Source organism: Pseudophryne corroboree, chromosome 5, assembly GCF_028390025.1.
Source record: "Pseudophryne corroboree isolate aPseCor3 chromosome 5, aPseCor3.hap2, whole genome shotgun sequence".
NCBI lineage: Eukaryota > Metazoa > Chordata > Amphibia > Anura > Myobatrachidae > Pseudophryne > Pseudophryne corroboree.
This window is the reverse complement of record NC_086448.1, coordinates 196,504,935-196,514,521: the sequence shown is the minus strand read 5'-3', so window position 1 is coordinate 196,514,521 and position 9,587 is coordinate 196,504,935.

The window sequence follows — 9,587 nt, the reverse complement described above, 5'->3', positions numbered from 1 at the left end:
TGTGGTGGAGCTAGTGAAAAATTAATAAAATATATAAATATAACTTTCCTTAATTCACATCTATAGAGACGCCAGTTAGTCTAGCTCAAAAAATGTTTCAAATTTATTTGCTCATTCAAGCCCCTAGGGGCCATTGTATCCAGACGAAAAATCCATTCAGATTCACGTTTATGTAGTTCCAGGATCCTATTACCTCCTCTAATCGATGGAGGAATCCAATCAATGATACGGCAGCGAAGCATAGGAATCTGATGTCCCACCTACAACCAGTGCCTTGCCACTGGTTTGTCAGACTGTCCTGTCTCAATAGCCAGTCTTATAGAATATCGGTGGTTTGCCATTCGTTCTCTAAAACAGCGTTGTGTCAAACCAACATATACCAACCCGCATGGGCATATAATCAAGTAGATCACATGATCCATAAGACAATGCAGACGATGCTTGATATGTATCTGACGCCCACTATGTGGGTGAGGAAAGGAAACACCTGGAATTAGGGATCTACATGTCATACAGTCAGAACACTTGAAACACCCTTTGCGTGCAGATTTCAACCATGTCTCCCTCTTAGCTTTTTCAGGGTTTAGCAAAGGATGCATAAGAAGCTGTTTAAGGTTCGCACCACGGCGATATGCCATCATTGGCTGTTGTTGTAGATCCCGCCCCAGCTTGGGGTCCGAGGCCACAATCCTCCAATTCTGTCTAAAGGCTCTTTTAACACAACCCGCTCCGTCATCGTATCTACTGCAGTATATCATCCGATTTTTCATTCGTGTTTTCGATGAGCCAGAGTGCTGCATAATATTTCTACGTGCCTTATGAAGACAGTCTTCAATCATTTTGTGGGCATAACCACGCTCCTTGAAGCGTACTTTCATTTCATTAATCTGTTGCTCTGCAAGTATCGCATCAGTATTGATCCGTAATATTCTCATAAATTGTGAAATAGGTAAGCTTGCCTTTAAGCTAGGTGCATGATGGCTCGTGGCATAGAGTAAACTGTTCCTGTCAGTTTCTTTTCGAAAAAGTGTAGTGCACAACCCACTGACATCCTTGTAGACTGTGACATCAAGAAAGTCAATTCTGGCATCCTCTATCCTAGCTGAAAATTTCACTGGCGTCTCTAAGCTATTTAGAGTAGTCACCATCTGCCAAAACTCACCCAATTCCCCGGACCAAAGCAAAAATATATCATCAATGAATCTAAAATAACATTTAATATGATCACTGAATGCAGGTAATATATATGTGGTTTCAAAGTCATACATATATATATTAGCGTAAGCAGGTGCCAGGTTCGACCCCATCGCGGTCCCTGACACCTGCTTATAAAATCTACCAGCATATAAGAAATGGTTCTCATTTAGTACCAACCCCAGCAAATCTAAAATAAATTCCACTGGAGGGCCCTGATGCCCAAAGGCCACAAGTGCCTCACGCACCACCTTGATACCACCATCATGGGGAATGATGGTATACAGCGATGCCACATCTAGTGTAGCCAGATAGATATTCTCTAAATGAAACACATCCATTTGCTTTAGTCTCAGTAAGAAATCTCCAGTATCCCTTAAGCAGGTGGGAATCTTGGCAACAACAGGTTGTAAAAATTTATCAACGTATTTGGCAACAGGTTGTAATACCGAGTCCTGGGCCGAGATTATAGGACGACCCGGGGATCCACAAGGGTCTTGTGGACCTTGGGCAAGGTATACAAATAGGGACATTTTGGATAGTCCACTTTTAAATATTCAGCAATCTTATCATCAATCCAACAATTATGGAGTCCATGTGAGATACATGAATCAATCTTATTTTTCACCTTAACCATTGGATTACCATCACATAGACTGTATACAGATTCATCACCCAATTGTCGCTTGACCTCCTTATCATAGGAGGACCGATTCTGCAGGACAATCGCCCCGCCCTTATCAGCGGGACGTATTACCACATTTTCATTTTCCTTAAGTGCCTTCAAAGCTATACGTTCACCCTTCGATAGGTTATCAAAGCCAGTGGTTCTATATCCTGTCCTAACCTCTTTTTCCATAACCCTAGAAAAGGCCTTAATGCTAGAGTTTGCAGATGGAGGATCAAACTGACTAGGTTTCTTAAAATCATCAGGGACTGTTGTCTGATTGCCATCACCAAAAAATTCTGTCAAACGAAGTTTACGCCCAAATTTAAACTGGTCAATACAGAAATCAAAATCATCATGTTTTACTGTTGGAATGAAGCTTAGCCCTTTTGCCAACAGTGAAGTCTCATCAGGGGTTAATTCATGATCGGATAAATTAAAGATGAGGTTCATTTTCGCCTCCTTCGTCCCCTTCTCCCTGTACCCGCCCCTCCTCGGGTGCGGCCTCTTCCTCTTACGGATTGGGGTTGATCTCCGTTCCCACCTTGTTTGTCTAAAAAACCACTTGGCGGACGGGTTTCCGATTGGTCAGTATCAGAGGCTGTAGCTGAAGAGTTAGTGTCAACAGGATTATAAAATCTGGATCTAAACGCCCTTTTATATCTCACTGTGTTACTGTTGGAGTTATCACCACTGAGCCATTTATAGACCTGATGATTTTTATAATCATTGTTGACAGTGCTAAGCTTCTTCCTTTTAAAAGTAACCAATTCATCCTTATATACATCAATCTGCTTCTGCAGTTTAATAATCCAATTCTCTGTTTTATCACTCGTGAGTGATTGCATAGATTGAGACTCAAATTTCGTTATCTCATCACGTATTTGTGTTAATTCTGACCCTACCTGCTCAATAACAAGCAGCATAAGGTCAAAAGCACACTTATTTAGTACACCACACCATTTGCTACAGAAGGTGGCGCTGTTTCTTCCAATAGTTGGAACATTATTGACTCTAAATCCACGTGGTATTTTTTTAGATCTAAAATACTCTGACAGAAACTGACCGTGTAATACTAGGTCAGTTTCACGTCTCTTGAGGCGTAGTAATCTATAAAATAAGTCCACGGGTTTCTCACTAGGTAAAGTACCAAATTCAATTTTTTCAAAGAGAACTTTTTCAGCGTCATCGTCTGTTAGCGAAATTAGTGTGTGCTCAGCTTCAAACAATAAGCCTTCATCAAATGCTATATGGTTTTGTGACATTTCTGCATATATGAATTTCTAGTTACCACATACACAAAAGATAATAGAGATCCGGCAGAATGGTGACCACACCAAATAACTGAAAATTAGCTCCACCACATAAATATTAAAAATAGGTATGACCAACCGTAAATAACAATTGCTCAAAAGAAAAAATGATTTTTAGACAAAAAACAAAACACAAAAATAGTAAATGGGTGCAGAAAAAATATGCTATTCGGCATATCATATCCAAAGGAAAAAGTCCAGCACTCTCATCATTGAAATAACATCAGCGGGGTGCACTACACAGAAGAGCCACTTTTTCAAAGAGGAATTCCGATAAATATAGTGCATAAAGTAGGCACTCTCCAGGTTTTGGTAAGCTTATGAAGGTATTTTATTCAGTACTTACAACATAGAAGTGCAAGGTACAATCACTTGCATGGCAACAGAGTAGCAGCGATGTTTCGGTCCATCCGGACCATTCTCAAGCTTTACAGCATAGTATGCCCATTCAAAATCCACAACAGCAGAGTTATTCACAGCGGAAGTGTCATACCCCATTGCTGGCTGCCCTTTATACGCCAAGAATGCCGCCGAAAACACTCTCAGCCCCGGCGTGCGTTCCAATCACCATGTGGGACGCATCCGGGAATAGTTCCAGTTCCGGTCACGTAGTCTATGCGTTCCAGCACCCGGCGTGACACGCACGCTGATACTAGACCTGTACATAGACATTTTATTACATCACGCGACCACCCATCCCGTACGTCAATAACAAAACATTAAAGTGCAACACCATTAGGTGCATATAACATCAAAAAAACATACATTGGAAAAAAGTAATAACAGCACCGCCAATAGGCCAAGGCGGTATGGCAGACATTATTAGACATGTATAGGCATTCCAGTGCTAACAAATGACAGCCAGCAAAGCTTAATATTTCCTATCTGATAAATAAACAAAACATATAAGACACACATATATATATATATATATATAATTAAAAATATATGCACACATATATTTATATATATATACATATATACATATACCCACATCAGGCATAGATACACACATATATGCATATATAAAGAGTGTGGTGGAGCTAGTGAAAAATTAATAAAATATATAAATATAACTTTCCTTAATTCACATCTATAGAGACGCCAGTTAGTCTAGCTCAAAAAATGTTTCAAATTTATTTGCTCATTCAAGCCCCTAGGGGCCATTGTATCCAGACGAAAAATCCATTCAGATTCACGTTTATGTAGTTCCAGGATCCTATTACCTCCTCTAATCGATGGAGGAATCCAATCAATGATACGGCAGCGAAGCATAGGAATCTGATGTCCCACCTCCAACCAGTGCCTTGCCACTGGTTTGTCAGACTGTCCTGTCTCAATAGCCAGTCTTATAGAATATCGGTGGTTTGCCATTCGTTCTCTAAAACAGCGTTGTGTCAAACCAACATATACCAACCCGCATGGGCATATAATCAAGTAGATCACATGATCCATAAGACAATGCAGACGATGCTTGATATGTATCTGACGCCCACTATGTGGGTGAGGAAAGGAAACACCTGGAATTAGGGATCTACATGTCGTACAGTCAGAACACTTGAAACACCCTTTGCGTGCAGATTTCAACCATGTCTCCCTCTTAGCTTTTTCAGGGTTTAGCAAAGGATGCATAAGAAGCTGTTTAAGGTTCGCACCACGGCGATATGCCATCATTGGCTGTTGTTGTAGATCCCGCCCCAGCTTGGGGTCCGAGGCCACAATCCTCCAATTCTGTCTAAAGGCTCTTTTAACACAACCCGCTCCGTCATCGTATCTACTGCAGTATATCATCCGATTTTTCATTCGTGTTTTCGATGAGCCAGAGTGCTGCGTAATATTTCTACGTGCCTTATGAAGACAGTCTTCAATCATTTTGTGGGCATAACCACGCTCCTTGAAGCGTACTTTCATTTCATTAATCTGTTGCTCTGCAAGTATCGCATCAGTATTGATCCGTAATATTCTCATAAATTGTGAAATAGGTAAGCTTGCCTTTAAGCTAGGTGCATGATGGCTCGTGGCATAGAGTAAACTGTTCCTGTCAGTTTCTTTTCGAAAAAGTGTAGTGCACAACCCACTGACATCCTTGTAGACTGTGACATCAAGAAAGTCAATTCTGGCATCCTCTATCCTAGCTGAAAATTTCACTGGCGTCTCTAAGCTATTTAGAGTAGTCACCATCTGCCAAAACTCACCCAATTCCCCGGACCAAAGCAAAAATATATCATCAATGAATCTAAAATAACATTTAATATGATCACTGAATGCAGGTAATATATATGTGGTTTCAAAGTCATACATATATATATTAGCGTAAGCAGGTGCCAGGTTCGACCCCATCGCGGTCCCTGACACCTGCTTATAAAATCTACCAGCATATAAGAAATGGTTCTCATTTAGTACCAACCCCAGCAAATCTAAAATAAATTCCACTGGAGGGCCCTGATGCCCAAAGGCCACAAGTGCCTCACGCACCACCTTGATACCACCATCATGGGGAATGATGGTATACAGCGATGCCACATCTAGTGTAGCCAGATAGATATTCTCTAAATGAAACACATCCATTTGCTTTAGTCTCAGTAAGAAATCTCCAGTATCCCTTAAGCAGGTGGGAATCTTGGCAACAACAGGTTGTAAAAATTTATCAACGTATTTGGCAACAGGTTGTAATACCGAGTCCTGGGCCGAGATTATAGGACGACCCGGGGATCCACAAGGGTCTTGTGGACCTTGGGCAAGGTATACAAATAGGGACATTTTGGATAGTCCACTTTTAAATATTCAGCAATCTTATCATCAATCCAACAATTATGGAGTCCATGTGAGATACATGAATCAATCTTATTTTTCACCTTAACCATTGGATTACCATCACATAGACTGTATACAGATTCATCACCCAATTGTCGCTTGACCTCCTTATCATAGGAGGACCGATTCTGCAGGACAATCGCCCCGCCCTTATCAGCGGGACGTATTACCACATTTTCATTTTCCTTAAGTGCCTTCAAAGCTATACGTTCACCCTTCGATAGGTTATCAAAGCCAGTGGTTCTATATCCTGTCCTAACCTCTTTTTCCATAACCCTAGAAAAGGCCTTAATGCTAGAGTTTGCAGATGGAGGATCAAACTGACTAGGTTTCTTAAAATCATCAGGGACTGTTGTCTGATTGCCATCACCAAAAAATTCTGTCAAACGAAGTTTACGCCCAAATTTAAACTGGTCAATACAGAAATCAAAATCATCATGTTTTACTGTTGGAATGAAGCTTAGCCCTTTTGCCAACAGTGAAGTCTCATCAGGGGTTAATTCATGATCGGATAAATTAAAGATGAGGTTCATTTTCGCCTCCTTCGTCCCCTTCTCCCTGTACCCGCCCCTCCTCGGGTGCGGCCTCTTCCTCTTACGGATTGGGGTTGATCTCCGTTCCCACCTTGTTTGTCTAAAAAACCACTTGGCGGACGGGTTTCCGATTGGTCAGTATCAGAGGCTGTAGCTGAAGAGTTAGTGTCAACAGGATTATAAAATCTGGATCTAAACGCCCTTTTATATCTCACTGTGTTACTGTTGGAGTTATCACCACTGAGCCATTTATAGACCTGATGATTTTTATAATCATTGTTGACAGTGCTAAGCTTCTTCCTTTTAAAAGTAACCAATTCATCCTTATATACATCAATCTGCTTCTGCAGTTTAATAATCCAATTCTCTGTTTTATCACTCGTGAGTGATTGCATAGATTGAGACTCAAATTTCGTTATCTCATCACGTATTTGTGTTAATTCTGACCCTACCTGCTCAATAACAAGCAGCATAAGGTCAAAAGCACACTTATTTAGTACACCACACCATTTGCTACAGAAGGTGGCGCTGTTTCTTCCAATAGTTGGAACATTATTGACTCTAAATCCACGTGGTATTTTTTTAGATCTAAAATACTCTGACAGAAACTGACCGTGTAATACTAGGTCAGTTTCACGTCTCTTGAGGCGTAGTAATCTATAAAATAAGTCCACGGGTTTCTCACTAGGTAAAGTACCAAATTCAATTTTTTCAAAGAGAACTTTTTCAGCGTCATCGTCTGTTAGCGAAATTAGTGTGTGCTCAGCTTCAAACAATAAGCCTTCATCAAATGCTATATGGTTTTGTGACATTTCTGCATATATGAATTTCTAGTTACCACATACACAAAAGATAATAGAGATCCGGCAGAATGGTGACCACACCAAATAACTGAAAATTAGCTCCACCACATAAATATTAAAAATAGGTATGACCAACCGTAAATAACAATTGCTCAAAAGAAAAAATGATTTTTAGACAAAAAACAAAACACAAAAATAGTAAATGGGTGCAGAAAAAATATGCTATTCGGCATATCATATCCAAAGGAAAAAGTCCAGCACTCTCATCATTGAAATAACATCAGCGGGGTGCACTACACAGAAGAGCCACTTTTTCAAAGAGGAATTCCGATAAATATAGTGCATAAAGTAGGCACTCTCCAGGTTTTGGTAAGCTTATGAAGGTATTTTATTCAGTACTTACAACATAGAAGTGCAAGGTACAATCACTTGCATGGCAACAGAGTAGCAGCGATGTTTCGGTCCATCCGGACCATTCTCAAGCTTTACAGCATAGTATGCCCATTCAAAATCCACAACAGCAGAGTTATTCACAGCGGAAGTGTCATACCCCATTGCTGGCTGCCCTTTATACGCCAAGAATGCCGCCGAAAACACTCTCAGCCCCGGCGTGCGTTCCAATCACCATGTGGGACGCATCCGGGAATAGTTCCAGTTCCGGTCACGTAGTCTATGCGTTCCAGCACCCGGCGTGACACGCACGCTGATACTAGACCTGTACATAGACATTTTATTACATCACGCGACCACCCATCCCGTACGTCAATAACAAAACATTAAAGTGCAACACCATTAGGTGCATATAACATCAAAAAAACATACATTGGAAAAAAGTAATAACAGCACCGCCAATAGGCCAAGGCGGTATGGCAGACATTATTAGACATGTATAGGCATTCCAGTGCTAACAAATGACAGCCAGCAAAGCTTAATATTTCCTATCTGATAAATAAACAAAACATATAAGACACACATATATATATATATATATAATTAAAAATATATGCACACATATATTTATATATATATACATATATACATATACCCACATCAGGCATAGATACACACATATATGCATATATAAAGAGTGTGGTGGAGCTAGTGAAAAATTAATAAAATATATAAATATAACTTTCCTTAATTCACATCTATAGAGACGCCAGTTAGTCTAGCTCAAAAAATGTTTCAAATTTATTTGCTCATTCAAGCCCCTAGGGGCCATTGTATCCAGACGAAAAATCCATTCAGATTCACGTTTATGTAGTTCCAGGATCCTATTACCTCCTCTAATCGATGGAGGAATCCAATCAATGATACGGCAGCGAAGCATAGGAATCTGATGTCCCACCTCCAACCAGTGCCTTGCCACTGGTTTGTCAGACTGTCCTGTCTCAATAGCCAGTCTTATAGAATATCGGTGGTTTGCCATTCGTTCTCTAAAACAGCGTTGTGTCAAACCAACATATACCAACCCGCATGGGCATATAATCAAGTAGATCACATGATCCATAAGACAATGCAGACGATGCTTGATATGTATCTGACGCCCACTATGTGGGTGAGGAAAGGAAACACCTGGAATTAGGGATCTACATGTCGTACAGTCAGAACACTTGAAACACCCTTTGCGTGCAGATTTCAACCATGTCTCCCTCTTAGCTTTTTCAGGGTTTAGCAAAGGATGCATAAGAAGCTGTTTAAGGTTCGCACCACGGCGATATGCCATCATTGGCTGTTGTTGTAGATCCCGCCCCAGCTTGGGGTCCGAGGCCACAATCCTCCAATTCTGTCTAAAGGCTCTTTTAACACAACCCGCTCCGTCATCGTATCTACTGCAGTATATCATCCGATTTTTCATTCGTGTTTTCGATGAGCCAGAGTGCTGCGTAATATTTCTACGTGCCTTATGAAGACAGTCTTCAATCATTTTGTGGGCATAACCACGCTCCTTGAAGCGTACTTTCATTTCATTAATCTGTTGCTCTGCAAGTATCGCATCAGTATTGATCCGTAATATTCTCATAAATTGTGAAATAGGTAAGCTTGCCTTTAAGCTAGGTGCATGATGGCTCGTGGCATAGAGTAAACTGTTCCTGTCAGTTTCTTTTCGAAAAAGTGTAGTGCACAACCCACTGACATCCTTGTAGACTGTGACATCAAGAAAGTCAATTCTGGCATCCTCTATCCTAGCTGAAAATTTCACTGGCGTCTCTAAGCTATTTAGAGTAGTCACCATCTGCCAAAACTCACCCAATTCCCCGGA